This window comes from Saccopteryx leptura, chromosome 1 (assembly GCF_036850995.1).
Source record: "Saccopteryx leptura isolate mSacLep1 chromosome 1, mSacLep1_pri_phased_curated, whole genome shotgun sequence".
Taxonomy (NCBI): Eukaryota; Metazoa; Chordata; class Mammalia; order Chiroptera; family Emballonuridae; genus Saccopteryx; species Saccopteryx leptura.
This window is the reverse complement of record NC_089503.1, coordinates 159,834,088-159,854,146: the sequence shown is the minus strand read 5'-3', so window position 1 is coordinate 159,854,146 and position 20,059 is coordinate 159,834,088. Positions and strand designations below refer to the sequence as shown.

The 20,059-nt window shown below is 42.8% G+C and overlaps 1 protein-coding gene across 4 annotated transcripts in view; it reads left to right on the top strand.

Moving 5' to 3' along the window:
• EGFLAM (EGF like, fibronectin type III and laminin G domains) overlaps positions 1-20,059 on the top strand; it is a 148,112-nt gene that overhangs the window by 22,966 nt on the left and 105,087 nt on the right. Inside the window, exon 1 of one of the 4 annotated variants that reach the window (XM_066378845.1) lies at positions 12,856-12,879. The exons of the other annotated variants lie outside the window; for them this stretch is intronic. The gene's annotated coding sequence lies outside the window, so the exon portion shown is untranslated. Of the gene's footprint in view, positions 1-12,855; positions 12,880-20,059 lie in introns of those variants that run through there. 4 annotated transcript variants of the gene reach the window in all.

Genomic DNA, 20,059 nt, shown 5'->3' with positions numbered 1-20,059 from the left:
TAGAAATATTAAATGATTTCATAAAATTGTATAACATCAAAGGGTCCACATGTAAGGTTTGAGAGTGGGATTCTGAGTTGCCGAGACTTTAATCTATAAGTTGAGAAAATATAGGGCGCCTATCATTTCTCCAAGTGAAGTGGTATTTTTTTCATTTATATAATGAAGCTTAGGATGACCTAAATGCTAATTTTTCTTCTGGTAAGACACTTTCAGATTATAAGAAGGAGAAAGATGACAAGTATTCACTTTATTTTCCTTACAAATTATATAATTGATTTGTCCAGACAATACTAAATTCCCATATTTCCCCATGTATAAGATGCTCCCATGTATAAGACACACCTTAATTTTGGGGTCCAAAATTAAAAAAGAATGCATTACATAAAGTTATTGAACTCAAGTTTTATTTATCATAAAATTCACACAACTCCTCATCTGCATGAAAAAGTGGGAAATACAAGTAAAATGATCTACAACCACTGTATAAGACACACCCAGTTTTAGACCCCAATTTTTTTGAAAAAGGGTGCATCTTATACATGGAGAACTATGGTAACCACATTTTTTTAGCAACCCTTCCTCTGGTTATGTAGACCAGATGTGTTATTTCTTCAATATTGGGGCAATTGTGAACGGTAAGAAGAGACTGAATTAAAAGGCAGGGACCCTGAGTACAGCCATCTGTCCTATAACTGGACCCATAACAATGCATGGTGATTGTGGATCCATGATCCCTATGTGGGCAGAGGAGATAGGAAGGCTTCTTTTGGTGGTGAGGGGTAGAACCTCTTCAAACTCGTGGCTCGTACAGTCCAGCCTTTCTGAGACCCACTTTTCATCTTTTGTGTGTGTATGTGTGTGACAGAGACAGAGAGAGACAGAGAGGGACAGATAGGGACAGACAGACAAGAAGGGAGAGAGATGAGAAGCATCAGTTCTTTGTTGTGGCACCTTAGATGTTCATTGATTGCTCTCTCATATGTGCCTTGACCAGGAGACTACAGCAGACCGAGTGACCCATTGCTCAAGCCAATGACCTTGGGCTCAAGGTGGTGAGCCTCACTCAAACCAGATGAGCCCGCGCTCAAGCTGGCAACCTCGGGGTCTCGAACCTGGATCCTCCACTTCTCAGTCCGATGCTCTATCCACTGGGTCAGGCCCACTTTTCATCTTGGTTGCCATTTTCTTCTACCATCTTCTTACAGTTCCTGAGCTTGAATCCCTGGAGTTGTGTTCACTTCCTCTTCTCTTCCCTCTCCTTGCTGATTCTCCTTCCTGGACAATTACTCTTCCCCACCTTCACCTTCTGGTTTCTAGGTCTTATTTCAAACTCTTTTCACTGAGGCCTGTGTAGACTCCTACCTAATCTGCCTTCAGTCTCTCTGCATTAGTCAGGGCAAGCTAGGTTATGCTGCACTACCAGGCAATTAGAAAACCTCAGTGGCTTTAAATAAGATGTACTCGTAAGTCATGGTCATCATAGATTATAAGAGGCTGGTAATTCACAACATCACCTCTCAGTGACCCAAGCTATGCTGTGTAGAATTTTGTCGGTTCTTGATGCAGGGGCTAGGGGGACCTGGTGGATCGCACATTGATAATTCAATATTCTGTACCAGCAGTAACACGCTAATTTTCACTCACAGTCATTTGTCAGAACTAGTCACATGGCAGAAGTGTATAACTCTCTTGTGTTCTTGGAATAAGTGGAGAAATGGATATTGGGGAGTATTAGGGGTCTTTACTATTTCATCCTACAATGAGAGCCATAATTCTACTAAGAAAATGAGAATTCTCCAATGAAGGCCAGAATCCCCCAAGAAAGACCACTGGTAGTATCCTCAAAGCCCTCTTTTCCTTAAAACCTTTAAAAAGTTCCCCACCCTCCATCAGACACCCTAGGTTTCAAGGATCTCTAACATTTATGGAATAGCCCATATTTATTAAGCACTTTACTATGTCAGATACCTTGCTGAGTCTGTTATATCCATTATCTTACCTATTTCTTACAACAATTATTCAAGCTAGACATTATTAATTCCCACTTGACAGATTATGAAACTGAGAATTAAAGAATGTCCTAGTTTGGGTTTCTCCAAAATCAGACCCTGTAGCAAGGACATGGATGCCAGGAAGCACAGTGATGGAAGACATTGTAATAACAGCAATAAAGGAGTATCAATAATGTGAAAATGAGTTAGTTACCACTGTGGACAGCTAGGACTCTCAGTCCAGCTGTGGACCACCTTAGAGAATGTGTAGACCAGAGCTCTATGCTTCAGGCCAAGGGACTGGGGTAGTTTTCTACCAATGTCTGAATGCCATTGGTTGAGGGTTGCTCTTGAGATGTTAACTACTCAGTACTTTTGCCCTGCCTTGCCCTGTCTACAAGCCACACGTGCACTGTCAGCCATTGTGTACCCTTGGGCAAAAGTGCGCAAACTCAGTTTTCTGGAACAGTGCTGATAATCCAAGGGACTATGGGCGTTGGCAGTGCCCATACAGGGAGGGGAAGTTACTTGCCCAAGGATACAGTGAATAAGATTTAAATCCATACACTCCGATTCCCAAACCCATTGTCTGTCCACACTGACATCTTACTACTTCCTAACACTGGATACAGGCCACTGACCCCTCTCCAAACCATCTTGTCCTTTTTCTTCTTGATCTCTTTGTTCATGCCATTCCTTCTGCTGGGAGTTTTCTTAGCACTTTGCCTCCTATTTAAATTCTCTCCATGTTCTGTGCTCAGCTCAGACATAGCCTACTCCATGAAGCCTTCATTGGTGGTCAGAAATTCTGCCTCTTGCTCCTAAGCCTCAGAGTGGTCAGTATGCCACTGTACTGTCCTGCTGGCAGGGATGCATTTGTATGTCTTTCTCTGGATTAGACTGTAGACTTCTTGAAGTAACAGACTGTATCTCATTCATTTTCGCCTAATGTTGGTGGAATAAGGCAGATAAATATCACTATAGAAATGTATGCTAATGTAACTATAGAGATGTATGTGTATATCCATATGCATATTTATCTCACTTTCAGTCCCTGTTGGCTGACTTTGCCGAAGTTCGTGCTGAAGTCTGGATTTCGGGAAGAGGTGTGTTTTTCTGTTTTTATGCTACTGTGCCACCATCAACGTCTCTACTTCCCCAGCTTCTGGCATCTGTGTTTCCACTTGGAGTTTCCACCCTGAGTAGGGACAGAAGGAGCAGACTGAGGAGGGCAGGGTGGTTTCCAGCAGTTGGCAGCTGGTTCCCCTCCACGTGTCTGGTCCTGGAGATGCGTACCTGCCATTATTCCCATTAGAAATGGAAGTGGAATCAAGATGGTTTACTCTCTTTGGATGACATGACTGGGAAAATGCAGTTAACCTTACGGTGACACTCCGAACCATATGCCACGATTGCTAATGATCAGGGAGTGACAAAGACCTTGGACTTTGGTTCCAAACTGGAAAAAGGAAGTGCCTCTTTAAGTGCCTTTCCCGGGTATCAGAGCTGCACTCTGGTCTGCTAAGAAAAGGGGTGTGGACTGAAGGAGAAAACTCCACCCACTCCCGTGTTCCTGACCAATGGTATTTGGTGCTCACTGAGCTCACTGAGAAACAGCAATGGATGGGTGACCTCACTCACTCATGGTGTCACTTTTCTCACCCTGTGAGGGTTCCTAACATGGTGATCCAGCCTCTCCTTTCAGTGTGACAATGCTAAGCCCAAAGAGAAACTTCTGACCCAAGATGATGATTCATTCTAAACAAAGATAGGTGACCATTCTCATGGTTTTCTCCCCATAAATGCGGAAACAGATTTGTCTTAGTCAAATCCTCTGAAAAAAAAACCATATCAGATTACTTGCCTTAACAATTTCCTACACAGCAACTTCTTAAGTTAATCATGTAGACGGTGGGAAAAAATGCATTTTCTTCTAGTTTTTTTGTTTGTTTGTTTGTTTTGTGGGGTTTTTTTGTTATTGTTGTTTTGTATTTTTCCAAAGTTAGAAGCAGGGAAGCAGTCAGACAGACTCCTGCATGCACCCGGCCAGGATCCACCCAGCATGCCCGCCAGGGGGTGATGCTCTGCCCATCTGGGGCATTGCTCCATTGCAACCAGAGCCATTTTAGAGCCTGAGGCAGAGGCCATGGAGCCATCCTCAGTGCCCGGGCCAACTTTGCTCCAAGGGAGCCTTGGCTGAGGGAGAGGAAGAGAGAGATAGAGAGAAAGGAGAGGGGAAAGGGTAGAGAAGCAGATGGGCACTACTCCTGTGTGCCCTGGCCAGGAATCAAACCCAGGACTTCCACTCACTGGGCCGATGCTCTACTGTTGAACCAATTGGCCAGGACCTCTTTTATCTGTTTTTAATGTGTTGTCTTTTGATTTCATTGACTGCCTCTTTGTTCTTATATGGCTGAGCACAAGTTTATTTGAAGAATGGCAGCCATGGATGGACCTGGAGAGTTTTATGTTCAGTGAAATTAGCCACTCAGAGAAAGGCAAGTACTGTATGATCTCACTTATATGTGGAATCTAATGAACACAATAAACTAACAAACAAAATAGAAATAGACTCATAGATACAGAGAATAGATGGACAGCTGTCAGGGGGGAGGGAGGTTGTGGGGGAGGCTGGATGAAATGGTGAGAGGGTTAAGCGGGGAAAAAAGGAAAACTCACAGACACAGACAACAGTGTGGAGGTTACCAGAGGGAAGGGGGTGGGGGAGGTAGAGGAGGGTAGAGGGGGATAAATGGTGATGGAAGGAGACTTGACTTGTGGTGGTGAACACACAATACAATACACAGATGATGTATTATAGAATTGCACACCTGAAACCTATATAATTTTATTAACCAGTGCTACCCCAAGAAATTCAATAAAAATTAAAAACAATAATTTCAATGTTTGTTTAGGTTAGCAATTCCCTTCTGACCATTGGAAGAGATCTGTTCATTCCTGATACGTTTATCTGCAAGAGGAGTTCAATCTTTTCTAATTGTGGATTTGTTGGAGTCAATTATAAAATTACAAAAAAATAGGTTTATCTTCTCTTCCAAAAATAAAAATAAAATAAAGGCACGTCTTTGTCGTGTTTTGCGTGTTGTCCCCACTGCTTAAGCAGAGAGTCCACAAGGACAGACAACATTGACAAAGTCAGTGGCCCCATTGTGAGTCTCTTGCAAGTCCAGGCAACCTACACATTTGCTTTTATCTTCCAGACTCTGAACTCTATTCTATTTATAAATCACCCATGTGCCTCCCGCATGCTATTCTACGTTAACCAAGTACCTAGTGCATTAATAATCATTCCTGTGTAAAAATCACATAAAGATCCCAGATACACTAAGAGGATGGTACACAAACATACACGTGTAAACCATTTAAGTATATTTTGCAAAGGTACATGCTGATTTTATGAGAGTTTTGTGTATACGTGCAGAAGCAGATTGGCTGGTGTGGGGAGGGTGTGCAGTGATTAACCAAGGAGAACTTGCTGGAGGAGTCACATTCTGTGTCAGTGTTAGGAGGGAAGAATGCAGTGCTATAGTGAGGCATGTGGACATTGATTATTATGGTACTTGGTGAGACAGTTGATACTGCTATGGAGAACCATTAACAGTAAAAACTGATCAAGTCCTGCGCTCTGTTCCCCACCACGGAGCATGCAGCAGAGTTGCCCTTGTGCAAAGTGGCTCCATTGTAGACCTCTTCTCTGTCTTGCTTGTTTTTTGGTTGCAGCTTTTATTTTCGCCCTGAGCCTTCAACTTCATATGTTTTTCATTTCCACTTAGAAGAGCTTGGACTGTTATTGAATGGGAACTTCTAGTCTAATAAGGCTTTTTATTTTTAACCTTGTAATTTGCCCAGTGTTTTAAACCGTGAAGACCCTTTGCTCTCCAGTCTGGGCTGTGCGCCACTGTCTTCATGTGTGCCGTGGTGGGAACAACATGAGATTTGAATCAGAAGACCTTGGTTTCAGTCCAGCTCTTTACTACTCTCAGCTGTGTGACCTTAAGTAAGACCTTCATCCTCTCTGAACTTGTATTTCTTTGCTTGAAAAATAAGTTAAATAAGGATAACAATACTTACTTCCCACAGAATTATAGTAAGGATTAAAATCAGTCTTATATACAATACATTAACACATGTTAAATGTTTTTTTTGTTTTTGTTTTTTAATGACCAGTGTTATGATACTGGTGCTGTATGGAGGTGTGGCTGCCAAGAATTTCTACTTTATAGTCTCCCTCAATTCCTCAGATACTTTAATTGTGAACAGTTAACCACACAGAAAACATATTTTTTCTTAGCAGGTGCACTTTACCATTCCCCCAAAGCAGCGGTTCTCAACCTGTGGGTTGCGACCCCGGCGGGGTTCGAACCACCAAAACACAGGGGTCGCCTAAAGCCATCGGAAATACATATTTTATTTAAAAATGTATTGTATAATAAATATGTATTTTCCAATGGCTTTAGGTGATTCTGTAGGCTGGCTGGGGTCAGGTCAGCCTGGCTGGTCTCAGCTGGGCAGTGCTGTTCCAAGATGCAGGTTCTTCTGGGCTTGACTCCTTGTGACAGGTGAGGTTCAGGGCTGCTTCATACAGGTGTATTCAGGGCCCAGGCTACAGGGGCTGCTATGGAAATGACAGAGACACAAGAGGCAAGTTCAAGTGCACAAGAACACTTGACACACTTCACTGTGTAAATGTTTGCTAACATCTCATTGGTCAAAGCCAGTATTATTGCTAAGCTTAAGGACAAGAGGTGGAGAAGGATATCTATATATATGTCATCTATATCTATATCTATATCTATATCTATATCTATATCTATATCTATATCTATATCTATCTTCATTTCTACCCTCTACCCTGATTACTGTGAAACCAAATCATATGGTCAAGCCCAATGTCAAAGGGGCTCAGAAGTATACTGCTTCCATGTTGGGGTGGGAGATTTATTTATTTATTTATTTTTTTACAGAGACAGAGAGTGAATCAGAGAGAGGGATAGACAGGGACAGACAGACAGGAATGGAGAGAGATGAGAAGCATCAATCATTAGTTTTTCATTGCGCGGTGCAACACCTTAGCTGTTCATTGATTGCTTTCTCATATGTGCCTTGACCGCGGGCCTTCAGTAGACCGAGTAACCCCTTGCTGGAGCCAGCGACCTTGGGTTCAAGCTGGTGGGCTTTTGCTCAAACCAGATGAACCCGCGCTCAAGCTGGTGACCCCGGGGTCTCAAACCTGGGTCTTCCGCATTCTAGTCCGACGCTCTATCCACTGTGCCACCGCCTGGTCATGCGGGAGATTTATTTTTGGTCAAGGATCTAATCAACCCCTACTGTCAAGGGCATAAGTTGAGTTCTTATAAGTGAAGTGCATATGTATGGTACAACTCTATAGTATAAGCACAGGTCCAATGCACTCACTGTCCAACAGCCATCCTGAAGTGACACATAGAGGACACTGGTCATAGGATGACCCTTCCATTCAGAATCTTTCCCACTATTAAAAAAGGCCATGTGTTTTATCAGTTTGCCTTGGATCTAGCTATAATTCCACCATTCCCGTACTTTTCCAGCAATTATATCTATCTTGGTTTATTTTAAAAAGCAAACCAGTTTTCAACATTAGTACTTTAGGTATGATTAGTAATTAATTGCTTGTGATGAAGCTCACAGTAATGGCAGTACACCATGACTCAGAGCCACAGCTAGAATCCACGAGCCACTGAATGGTATGTCTGGACAGTTTACCTCAAAGTGAAGTTCCTGGAACTTCATTGTAGTGACTCGGGTTTCTGTTGTTGTTGTTGCTGGCATTTTATCAGTTTCGGCTTGGAAAGGAAAGAATGTTTATAGTAGTAATCAAGACAGAAAGGAGCCCATGTCAGGTCTTTGAATCAGTGGGTGTCTAACATAATACATTACAAATTTTTAAAAAGTATGACTGATGAAAAAGGTATAGATGGACAAACAGCCTAATGGGAGATGCCCAAATAGAACATCTCTTCTCTTTTTGTAGGCATATGTTAGAAGAGTCCCAGTTTTTCACCAAATGGAAAATTTTAGAAAATAATCAATTACAAATAAAAATTTGATGGATTCTTTTTAAAAATTTAGGCTGGAACTGAGAGAGGAATCCTGTTTTGAATTTTGCTACTGAGATATACCTTCCTCCATACCTCAAACACACCCAAGAATAAATAAGATGGTGGTGATGGTTATCAGGCAACTGGTAAAGCTACCTTCTGTGTTTCCAGTAGGAAAAAATGCTCATGGAAAGCAGGATGTCTTCCATTGCTAAGTACCCCCTTTTTCAATCGATAGTGGATTGAAAGACCATTGCAAAGACAAGTACCCCAGTGCAGGCAGTACTGTAGCAATCCTGAAATGTAAAGGGATATTCATTATGTATTTAGGGTTAGTGCTATTTAAGCTGCAAAATGTAATCTTAAGTAAGCCCCAGAATAATTAAAACACTTTGAGGGGTTTAACAAGCTTACTTCTGGTTATACCCAATACTCTTGATCATGCAGTGCTTTAGAAATGAAAACAATAGTGTCCACGGGCCATTGACAGGGTAAGATAGAAAGAAGAGTGGCCTCCATCCAGTCTCTTTATGGGAGAAGCCCAGACAGAAAGATAGAGAGACAGTCCCTTGACTCTTGTTGTTTTAACTATTCTAAACTCAGCTAAAGATTTTCCCTTCAGGAGGCAAGAGTTTTTATGACGATTATGATGATGATGATGATGATGATGATAGAATTGGTTTACAAAATAGGCACCCTGGTAAGTTGGACAGTTTGGATCCCAATAGACATTAGTTTAACTCTAAAGTTCATTGTCTTCCATCTATACTCAGCAGCCCCTCATTGTCCTCAACTGCCTCTCCTTTAACGAGAATGGCCTCTTCTTTATGCAAGAATCACAATTAATAAATGTCAAAGGATTAAAGGATATAGAAAATCACTACTAGTCAAGTGCTGTGATAACAGATATAGGCAATATCCATCAATGGATGCTAAAATTAGTGGGCAAAAGTTTGAAGAGAAGCAAGATACTTCTTTGTAACAAAGTATCTTTTTATCTAAAGGTAGTTATTCATTACAAAGGGAAAACTTTTAATCTTGTAGAGGAAACGTTGGCAGACACTACCTCAACCAAGTGACCAAGGTTAAGACCACTAGTTTAAGACAAATTAACATTCTGTGTCCCTTGATATGATACAAAGAATGGCATTACTTCTGTGGTATTCTTGCCCAAAATGTATAACCTCAATGTAATCATGAAAAAAGTCAAATTGAAGGATGTACTACAAAATAACTGACTACTACTCTTCAAAACTCTCCAAGTCATGAAAGATAAGGAAAGATTTAAGAACTGCTATAAATTGGAGGCTATTAAGGACACATAACAATTTAATGTACTATGAGATTCTGAATTGGATCCTAAACAGAATAAGAATATTTGTGGAAAAACTGGCAAAATTGGAATAAGGACTATAGTTTAGTTAATAGCATTGAACAATGTTATTTTCCTGGATTTTATCATTGTGCTACGTTATGTGAGATGTTGATATTCAGGGACACTTGGTAAAAGATATATAGGAATTCTTTTTACTATTTTTGCGAATTTTCTGTAAGTGTGAAATTATTTGAAAATAAAACATTTAGAAAAAGGAAGATAATGATATAGTTTAAATTAATAGGGGATAGGGATTTTATTGTATCATTAAAATCAAGATTTTATCTAATAAAGACCATAATTATCTATTATTTACCCATTGATAAATATAGAAATTTCTAGAATTTTAAAAATATCCAGTCTCTAGGCAATGAATTTTAAATTATACAATTCTGTTTAGTATTCAACTATCAGTTGGATATTTTCTTGCTTTTCGTGCTGCCCTGTGGATTTTGGACTTTTTCTACAGACTAGGCAATATGAACAATAACTCCAGCCAGAAACGGGACATTTTAAGAACATGTAAAAACAGTTTTGTCCTAAGCCAAATTTGCTTGACTCTCTGAGGCTGTCCTGACTCTGTAGTAATTACTTGGTCTTTAAAATCATCCTTCCCAGAAAAAAAAGTCAGCAAGAGCCATTCATTAGTGTGATTAGCACCAAATTTGAGCTTGTTGTTCCTGGGCTCACTGTCCAAATAGCAGCACCAGGGGGTTTTGCATTCTTTATGGGGTCTGAACACCTCCCAACAAAGATTCAGAGCTATTTCTGGGTACTCCCAGTGGCCAAACGGGGGATGATTTGCAGCTGGGATCTTCTCCCCATCTGTCCAAGGACAATGTTTTCTCGGCGCACTTAAGTCAGGAAACAGTGCCATTCAGCCCAAATCCACATTGAGTGTAGACAACACCATAGGGAGAGTTGTTTCTAGAAAACTGAAGTCCTTGCAGGCTAATGAGGACTCATGCAGAAAACATGTCCACACTCGACGAGAGTGATCATAAAGGAGCTGTGGTCCGCTGGAAGGAGGGAGGCGGCCGTCCAACATGCTCTGTCCGTGAGCTGGGGCATCTCTCTTTGGCATTCTCTTCTGTCTGTGCAGCGACCGGCATTATTCAAAGATTTCCATTTTAATTGACTGTGACTACAGCTTTATCTGAGCCATGTCTGAGTCATCTTTAGAGAACATTTCCCAGCTACTGTCTCCCAGGGCTCTTCAATTAGGAGACATGTAAACATCCCAACTCTTTGTATCTCCTCCTCCATGGCTCCCTTGTAGCACGAGAACCCACAATAGCCCCTTGCTCAGTCTTAAAGAGCCCATGCCTTCACAAGCCCCTGTCCTTGGGCCATCTATAGGGCTATAAATTACTCCTAGATGTTCATATGTTGGGGTTTTAAGATGGTGTCAAGTGGTCCATTATATATTGAATACACTCTTATATAATCATTGGAATGCCTGTGATTCTGAAAGTTAAGACTTCTATTAAATAACACAAATAAAAAGAAGCATAAAATAGAAATATATTTTATTAAATATTAGTCAAAATTATTGAGTATGTATTATTATATATTGAGCATTGTTTTAAGTTTCTTTCCTTGTATCAGCTAATTTATCATTTGTACAATACTGAATACAGCTACAACTGAAATATCCAATTGACAGTTGAGAAAACTGAGGCAGAGAAAGGGTGAGGAAATTCCCCTTAGTAATTATAGCAGCTAGTGGGTGGTAACAGCAGGTTATGAACTCAGGCTATGTGGTCCAGGGGTGGTGCTCTTGATGACTTGTTTTTCTTTCCTTATGAAATATCTGTGTACTATGAAGCTTGCATAAAGGAGCTAAAGTCACTTGAGCTGGAACAGAATTCAGGACGCTGTGGTGAGACCTGTGAGTGAGGCTTGGCCACGCCCATGTCTATTCTGATGCCATCTCCTAGCAAGGTTTTAGGTAAGAATTACTTGATGTGTATTTATTGAGCATCTATTATGGGCTGGGCAGTGTTTAAGGTGCATGAGTTGCCTTGGTGAACAGAAATAGACACAGGTCTCTGTGATTGTGGGGCTTATTGTATTCTGGGAGGAAGAAAGACAAGCCCAGTGAACCAGAGAGTAAATACACAGGTGTGGACTAGTGACGCTGCGGAGAAACTAGAAACACCGAGGAGTCGGGAGTGTGAGGGCTGTTAGGCAGATACAGACATGACCGCACTTTTAAATGGGGTGGTAAAAGAATTAAAGGGACAAGCAATGTGAAGAAGAGCCAGTAAAAGCATCCTGGGAGGGAATGTACTTACCTGACATGTCCCGGGAGCAGCCAGAAGGGCTGTCGCAGGGGTCGGCCGCGCAAGGTTGTGGGGGTCAGACCAATGCTAAGGAAATGAAGCACTCCAGGGTTTTGAGTTTCCTCTCCTCTCCTCTCCTCTCCTCTCCTCTCCTCTCCTCTCCTCTCCTCTCCTCTCCTCTCCTCTCCTCTCCTCTCCTCTCCTCTCCTCTCCTCTCCTCTCCTCTCCTCCCCTCCCCTCCCCTCCTCTCCCTCTCCCCCTCCCCCTCCCCCTCCCCCTCCCCTCCTCTCCCCCTCCCTCTCCCTCTCCCTCTCCCTCTCCCTCTCCCTCTCCCTCTCCCTCTCCCTGTCCCTCCCCCTCCCCTCTCCCTCCCCTCTCCCTCTCCATCTCCCTCTCCCTCCCCCTCCCCCTCCCCCTCCCCCTCCCCCTCTCCCTCCCCCTCTCCCTCTCTCCTTTCCTTTCCTTCCTCCTTCCTTCCTTCCTTTCTTCTTCTTTTTTTTTTATATTTCCTTTTTAAGGTAACAACACTCTGGCTGCTATGGTGAGACTAGGCTTTGGGGGTTAGAAGGAGAAACAGGAGACCCATGGGGAGGTCACTTCTGTAATTCAGGAGAGAGGGAGTAGGTGACTCAGTCCAGGTGTAGCAGTGCAGGTGGAGGGAGGGCCCTGAGCTGGGGCTACATTTCGAAGCTAAAGCCAACGGGATTTTCTGATGCATTGGATGTGGGCGTGAGTAAAAGAGAGGAGGCAGGAACAATGCCAAGACTTTAGCCTGATCGGCTAGAAGAAAGGACTTTGATGGCAGCTGGAGGATCAGGAGTTGGGATGTGTTACATTTGTGAAGTCTGTTAGACTGCCACATGCCAAGAAAGCAGTCAGATAGGAGTCCAGCGTCCAGAGGAGAGGTTGTGGGCAAAATGCGGGCATTTAAAGCCAAAGGGGGATGGGACCAGCAGGGGCAGGAGTGTACGCACTAAAACATTAAGACACCAGAGAAAAGGAGAAACCAACAGAAGCTTCTGCGAGAGAGAGAGAGGTAAAACCAAGAGAACGTAGTGTCCTGGAAGCAAAGTGCACAGTGTGGCAGGAGGACAAGGACCAACTGGCAAATGCTACTGCTAGGTCAGGTAAGGTGGGGACAGAGAACTGGCCGCTGGATTGAGTAGAGGGCATCGGTGACTTAGAGAAAGGCATTTCAGTGACATGATGAGGTGGGTTAAGGGAAAATGGGAAGAGAAGAGACACTGGACTTTGATACTCTTTTAGGAAGTGTTGCTGCCTAGGAGAGGAAAGAAACGGTGGTAGTTACCAGGTAAGAGGGATCAGGAGGGTTTTTCTGAGATGGGGGAAATAACAGTAAGTTTGAATGATTTACAGTGCAGGTCCCGTAAATAGCACTAGGACATCTTCCTGTGCTAGGGTTCACATAGAAAATCCAATAAAATATTACTGGTGGTGTCATGTGGGGATTAGAAGATAGAGCCTGATCAGGCGGTGGAGCAGTGGATAGAGCGTCGGACTGGGATGCGGAGGACCCAAGTTCGAGACCCCGAGGTCGCCAGCTTGAGTGCGGGCTCATCTGGTTTGAGCAAAGCTCACCAGCTTGGACCCAAGGTTGCTGGCTTGAGCAAGGGGTTACTTGGTCTGCTGAAGGCCCATGGTCAAGGCACATATGAGAAAGCAATCAATGAACAACTAAGGTGTCGCAAAGAAAAACTGATGATTGATGCTTCTCATTTCTCTCCGTTCCTGTCTGTCTGTCCCTGTCTATCCTTCTCCCTGATTTTTTCTCTGTCTCTGTAAAAATAAAAAAAAGAGAGAGAGAGATAGAGTGGAACAACATAAAAATGATAAGGAAAGGAAAAGATAGATATTTAAAGATCAACACATCTTAAATATTATGAATTTGGGGAGAACTGGTTATCAGCCATGTCTAGATCAGCCCAGTGTCTTGTGCCAGCTAAGTTGTCCAGTGCCTGGTACACGGTTGGCATTAATCTCCCCCTCCCCTGACAGTCCAAAAGGTCCAGCTTAATCCTGTGATAGAAAGAGATCAGCTTCAACTCTAGACGTATAGACCTCGTAATATAGATGGGAGATCTAAAGCCAGTATTTCCTTGAGTGGTAGTGATGAACCTGGTGTAGACCTGATTGTCAGGCCAGGTGACACTCAACTTTTAGTTCGTCCACTCTCTTGATGTGTGAACCTGGACAAGTCTCTGATCCTCCATTTTCTTATCTGCATCATGGGAACTGTAACAATGACTACCTTATAAGGTTGTTATAAAAATGCAATGAAAAAATAAATATAAATGTTGACACACACATGAAAAAGGAGCCAGTAAATTAGTTTCCTGCTCCCTTCTAAAATAGAAATTAATTTTATTTCCATCTTTAGGTTCATTTTCCACTAACAATTCAGAAGCACTTCTTCAAACTCTTGAAATTTCAGACTCTATTTCTATAAGAGATTTTGTTTTCAAGTGTCTAAGAACAAAAAAAAAAAAAAAGAGCGCCTGGAAAACAAGCCTTTTCACCTGTTTTCAAATAACTGTAAATGGACAATGTAGATTTTTCTAAAGCTTCCCTCACACCTGGTAAGAGATAAAGCCTTAGTTGTCTCAGCGCCTGGGCGATTTTCTGAATGGATTATACATGCTTGAAGTGAGGATTTCATGAGTACTCTCCACTCTTGCTACTCCTTAGCTGTCCTCATGCACTAATAGCCCAGATTCGAAAGGGAGGTCATTCTAGACCCTTGGAATCCCAGGGCTTAGCAGATGTCACCCAACTTACTGTGTACACTGCTTGTGCAACAAGATCAGGGATGGTTGTCATTCCTGTTGTACAGGGGAAGTAAGAAAAGCACTTGCAAATTGTGGAAATGCACCCTTTGTCTCTGGGATTTATCCAGAACATTTCTGGGATATCTTTAAAGGACATTTTCCAAGATAACTGCTCTTCCCAAGTCAATCATGCCATTCTCATTAGTCTTCAGTCAATGAGGAGTGAAGGGGGAAGGCAGCTAGCTGAGCCTAAGGGATGCTAAATATCACATGGGAGTAAAAATTTCACGGGAAATATAAGATGAAGACAATTGTAGTTACCAAAATACCATTTTTTCACTCCATAAGATGCACCCCCCCCCCCAAAGTGGAGGAGAAAAATGCCCATGCGTCTTACGGAATAAAAAATACGGTCTTTTATTAAATATTTTAACATACCATTTGGTTCAGAATATATTTTTTCTTATTTTCCTCCTTAAAACTCTAGGCGTGTCTTATAGTCAGGTGCATCTCATGGAGTGAAAAATATGGTACTTCTCATAGAGAATAGCTGATAATTAGAAGATATATTTTGATAAAGATACTTTGGGGTGAGGTGAATGGCATAAAACTCTCAGGGAGAATTCTTATTAACAAAAGAGTCCTTGAAATTTCCTGTAAGGAAGATGAGTCCAGTTATCTACAGAGCTTCTAAGTTTTTCTGAGTGATCTAGGCAAGTCTGCAGCCAGAGCTGAATTGCTGGTCAATACAGCTAAAGCTAAAGGCTATGGATCACTCACCCTTCTTCTTGGTACCCCAGGCAGTGAGCAGTAGAATGGGTACCCTACTGCTGGCACCCAAACACAGGATGCCGAGACCTCCAGTCTTCCTTACTCATTTCCCATATTTTTGGCAGACAGCCTTCCCCTTGCAGGTCAGGTACCGGAGGATCTCTCTCTGGGATTTGACCAGCCTAAGAGGAAAGACCTAAAATAGTGGTGGTATTAAAAACTTTTGAAACAACTGTAATAAAGTTCACAGTCAAGGAGTCCCACTAACACACACAAGCTTACAATGAGCTTTTTATTCCTGAATATCTAAATATGAGCAGGTAATCAAGGCTTCTCAGGCATCCAAAGAATGTCTCTGACGTGAAAGATAGAAACAAAAATTATAAAACAGAAAGAAGCAACTTGGAAGAAATAGGAACTATGAGAAGGAGAAAAAAATGTAAAAAAAAAAAACACATAAAAATTATTCACTCAGCTCCTTAGAGAGATAAGATATCGCAACCATGAAACATGAGTAGAATAATATATAAAAGGAAATACTAACCAGAAGGGAGAAAAAAAAGAGCTCTTGGATTTCAATAACATGATATCAGAAATTAAAAATTCACTATAAAGGTTAAAAAGAAAGTTGGAGAAATCTTTTGGAAAACAGAACAAAGAGAAGGCAGAGAAGAAAGGAAAGAAGATAAGAAATTTAATGCCCAGCCCTGGCTGGGTGGCTCAGCAGTAGAGCATTGGCCCAGTGTGTGGAAGTCCTGGGTTCAATTCCCAGCCAGGGCACACAGGAGAAGCACCCATCTGCTTCTCTGCCCTTCCCTTCTTCTTTCTCTCTATCTCTCTCTTCCTCTCCCTCAGCCAAGGCTCCATTGGAGCGAAGTTGGCCCGGACACTGAGGATGGCTCCATGGCCTCTGCCTCAGGTGCTAGAGTGGCTCTGGTTGCAACGGAGCAACGCGCCAGATGGGCAGAGCATCGCACTCTAGTGAGCATGCTGGGTGAATCCCGATTGGGCACATGCAGAAGTCTGTCTCTCTGCCTCTGGCTTCTCACTTCAGAAAAATACAAAAAAAAAAAAAAAAATCAATGCCCAGTTCAGGACATTAAATATTCAAATAATACCCATACAAAGAAAGAGTGAGGAGGATGACGACAAACAACAGAGAAACAGAGGCAGCCTTCAAATCACCAGAGACGAGATGGGCATCGTTGCCATGGTTGTCAGCTGAGCTGAGTAGTAATCACAGGACTGACTGGTGGAGATTTTCGGTGTTGGCTGGTACATCATTCATCACCGCATTCCTAGAACTGAAATAAAAATAAGCCTACTAAATTATTACTTGGTTTGTAAAAGTCTAGGCCTAGTGAACAGAAATCTTACTGGAATCAACATAATTTTTAAAAAAGATGGTATCACTTTGAAGGGGCACCGAATTATTAGTCAGTTCACAAATCTGAGTTCAACATTTAGTCTGTTAATGGTATCTATTCTGAGACAATGGACCCCGCAAAGGACACAGTTTAGGCCTAGTGGCTACCTCGTTTAGGCTGAAGATTTGGTTGTTGGTGGCCTGGCCTGCAGGCTCCCAGGGAAGCTATGGCCAGTCCCCAGTGTTGACTTTTCAAGTTCAAAATCTAATGTTCAAGGCCATTTCACTGAATCTCCTTGTTGCTGTTGTCACTCTTCTATAATTTGTATTTTTTGCTCTCATGTAACCCTTGTTCTATTTATTCTGCTTACACATGGACTGAAGTTACACTGCTAAATATATAAAACTTCTCAAGCTCATGAGAAAAGTCACCTTGTGGTGGCCTGTTCCATGAGCCATCCCCAGCACCTTGTGTGGGGACTCACGCACTTCTACAGCCCTCTCCCCTGGAGTCTGGGCCAGCCCTGTGATTCGCTTTAACCTGTAGCATGCAGAAGTGATGCTGAGTTTTAAGCCTCACCCCTAGGAAGTCATGAAAGCACCTGCTTTTTCATACTTTGGGGAAAACCACCTGAACGTAGAAATTCTAACTGCCCGAGAGCGCCATGTTGTGGGGAGGCTCCATATAGCTACAGCAGGACTAGGCCACATGTCGGAGAACTAAGCCCAGCTGGCAGCAAGAACCAAGAACCCAGGCCCTGGTCACCAACCCCAGCTATGCTCTGGGCCCACGGCTGTACCAGCAAGCCACTGTGTGAGGGATCCATCTCGGACCTGGAGCCTCTAGCCCAGTCGGGCCAATACTGCTGACACTGTGCGGAGCAGAGACAAGGTGTTTTCACCAAGTCCTGGCCATATTGAAGAATCATGAGTAAATGAATAAAATTATTTTAAGACATTAATTTTGGGGGTTGTTTGCTGCTCAGTAACAGATAGCTTTATTTCTATTTTTGTTTGTTTGTTTATCTGTTGTACTTGGCACCTGGGTCTGTGTTGGGCTCCATTTACTCATGCAGCTATGAAAAAAATGCTAATTGGAGTTTTCTTTGCATATATTTCTGTGGGCAAGAACTTTCTCTTTGGGTAGCTATCCAACTAAGGAAATATTTCAAACTGCTCAGACATGCAAGGGACCAGATGCCCAAGAAGCTATGAATTCACTGGTCAGAATTGTCTAATATTTTTTTAAGTTTTATTTTATTTATTTATTTATTTACTTATATTTTTTTTTACAGAGACAGAGAGAAAGTCAGAGTGAGGAATAGATAGGGACAGACAGGAACGGAGAGAGATGGGAAGCATCAATCATCAGTTTTTCGTTGTGACACTTTAGTTGTTCATTGATTGCTTTCTCATATGTAGCCTTGACCGTGGGGCTACAGCAGACCGAGTAACCCCTTGCTCAAGCCAGCAACCTTGGGTCCAAGCTGGTGAGCTTTGCTCAAACCAGATGAGCCTGCACTCAAGCTGGTGACCTTGGGGTCTCGAACCTGGGTCCTTCCACATCCCAGTTCGACATTCTATCCACTGCGCCAACGCCTGGTCAGGCAAGTTTTATTTTTTTAATGTTTATTTTATTGATTTTAGAGAGAGATGAAGGGAGAGAAAGAGAGAGAGATAGGAGCAGCTCTTTATCTTCCTGTATGTGCTGTGGCCGAGGATCGAACTGGCAACCTCTGAGCTTCCGGACGATGCTCTAAGTCTAACCAACTGAGCTGTCCAGCCAGGGCAGGATTGTCTAGTATTTTTGAGGCCCAGAGTTCCACTGCCCTGTGGCTTTATTGCCTAGTTTCACCTGGGGCTGGGCGCAACCTCCCTTGACCTTGAGCACGCTCTTGATATTTTTCTGGTAAATTCCAACTCTTGGTTCTCAGCTTGCTCTGTTTCTGGGGAAGACCTACTTACTCCATTCCCATAGTTTGTGTGGGAAGGCATGTTTCTCAGAAAAAAATATTAGAAAGATGTCCCCTTAGAAATAAACAGACTTCGTCTTCTATGTCCTGTTGAAGTAGTTCCTTTCAAACCCTCCCCCATCCCACAACTGCTAAGTAACAGACAAAGGGTTCGCCTGTGTTATATGAAAGTGGCACCGCTGAAAGCCCTTGTTCACAGGTGAGAATCAGCGGGCCTCCCTGCTGCCCTATTCCACCCTTCTCAGGGACGGGAGGCCCTGCCCACCCACGGGGCCCCTCTCAGCACTCCCAGGACTCTTCCCTTCCTCCTGGTGAAGCCTTAGCTGAGTGTGTTCTGCTCATGGGACCCCCCACGTGCTGGGGGCAGGGTTGTGCCAAGAGAGAGGCAGCTGGGTGACCTGGCATGGCGGAAAGCACGGAGTTTGGAACCAGACACATCAGGATCAGAATCCTAGCTCTAATATTTCTCTAGTTGCATGACCTTAAGCATATTACTTAAACTCTCTTGAGTTTCCTTATCCAGAAACTATGTTCTATCACAGGGGTTAGGAACCTATGGCTCATGAGCCAGATGTGGCTCTTTTGATGGCTGCATCTGGCTCGCAGACAAATCTTTAATAAAAAATAATGTTAAAAATATAAATCCATTCATTTCCTACCGCTCATGTTCATGGTTGCAAGTGGCTGGAACCAATCACAGCTGTCCTCTGGGACAACACCAAATTTTTATTGGATAATGGAAAATTTTAATTTAATGTTGTGGTATGGCTCTCATGGAATTATGTTTTAAAATATGTGGCGTTCATGGCTCTCTCAGCCAAAAAGGTTCCCAACCTCTGCTCTATCATGCTCCCTTTATAGGGTTTCTGTGAACTTTCAAAGTAAGGTATATTCAGACATAGAGTGGATACTCAAAAAAAAAAAAAAAGTAGCAATAATAAAGGTGATGATGATTGATTCTAGAGAAAGAAATAGGGGTCCAGCAGTTTTTTTGTTTTGTTTTGTTTTGTTTTACAGAGACAGAGAGAGAGTCAGAGAGAGGGATAGATAGGGACAGACAGACAGAAACAGAGAGAGATGAGAAGCATCAATCATCAGTTTTTCGTTGAGACACCTTAGTTGTTCATTGATTGCTTTCTCGTATGTGCCTTGACCGTGGGCCTTCAGCAGACCGAGTAACCCCTTGCTCAAACCAGTGACCTTGGATCCAAGCTGCTGAGCTTTTTGCTCAAGCCAGATGAGCCCGCGCTCAAGCTGGCGACCTTGGGGTCTCAAACCTGGGTCCTTCCACATCCCAGTCCAATGCTCTATCCACCCGACAGTTCTTGAAGGCTTTATTCTACCAGGCCTGCCTCTCCAAGACAGACAGCCGGACAGACAGAGAGGGTGGGGGAGGAGAAAGAATCTGAGA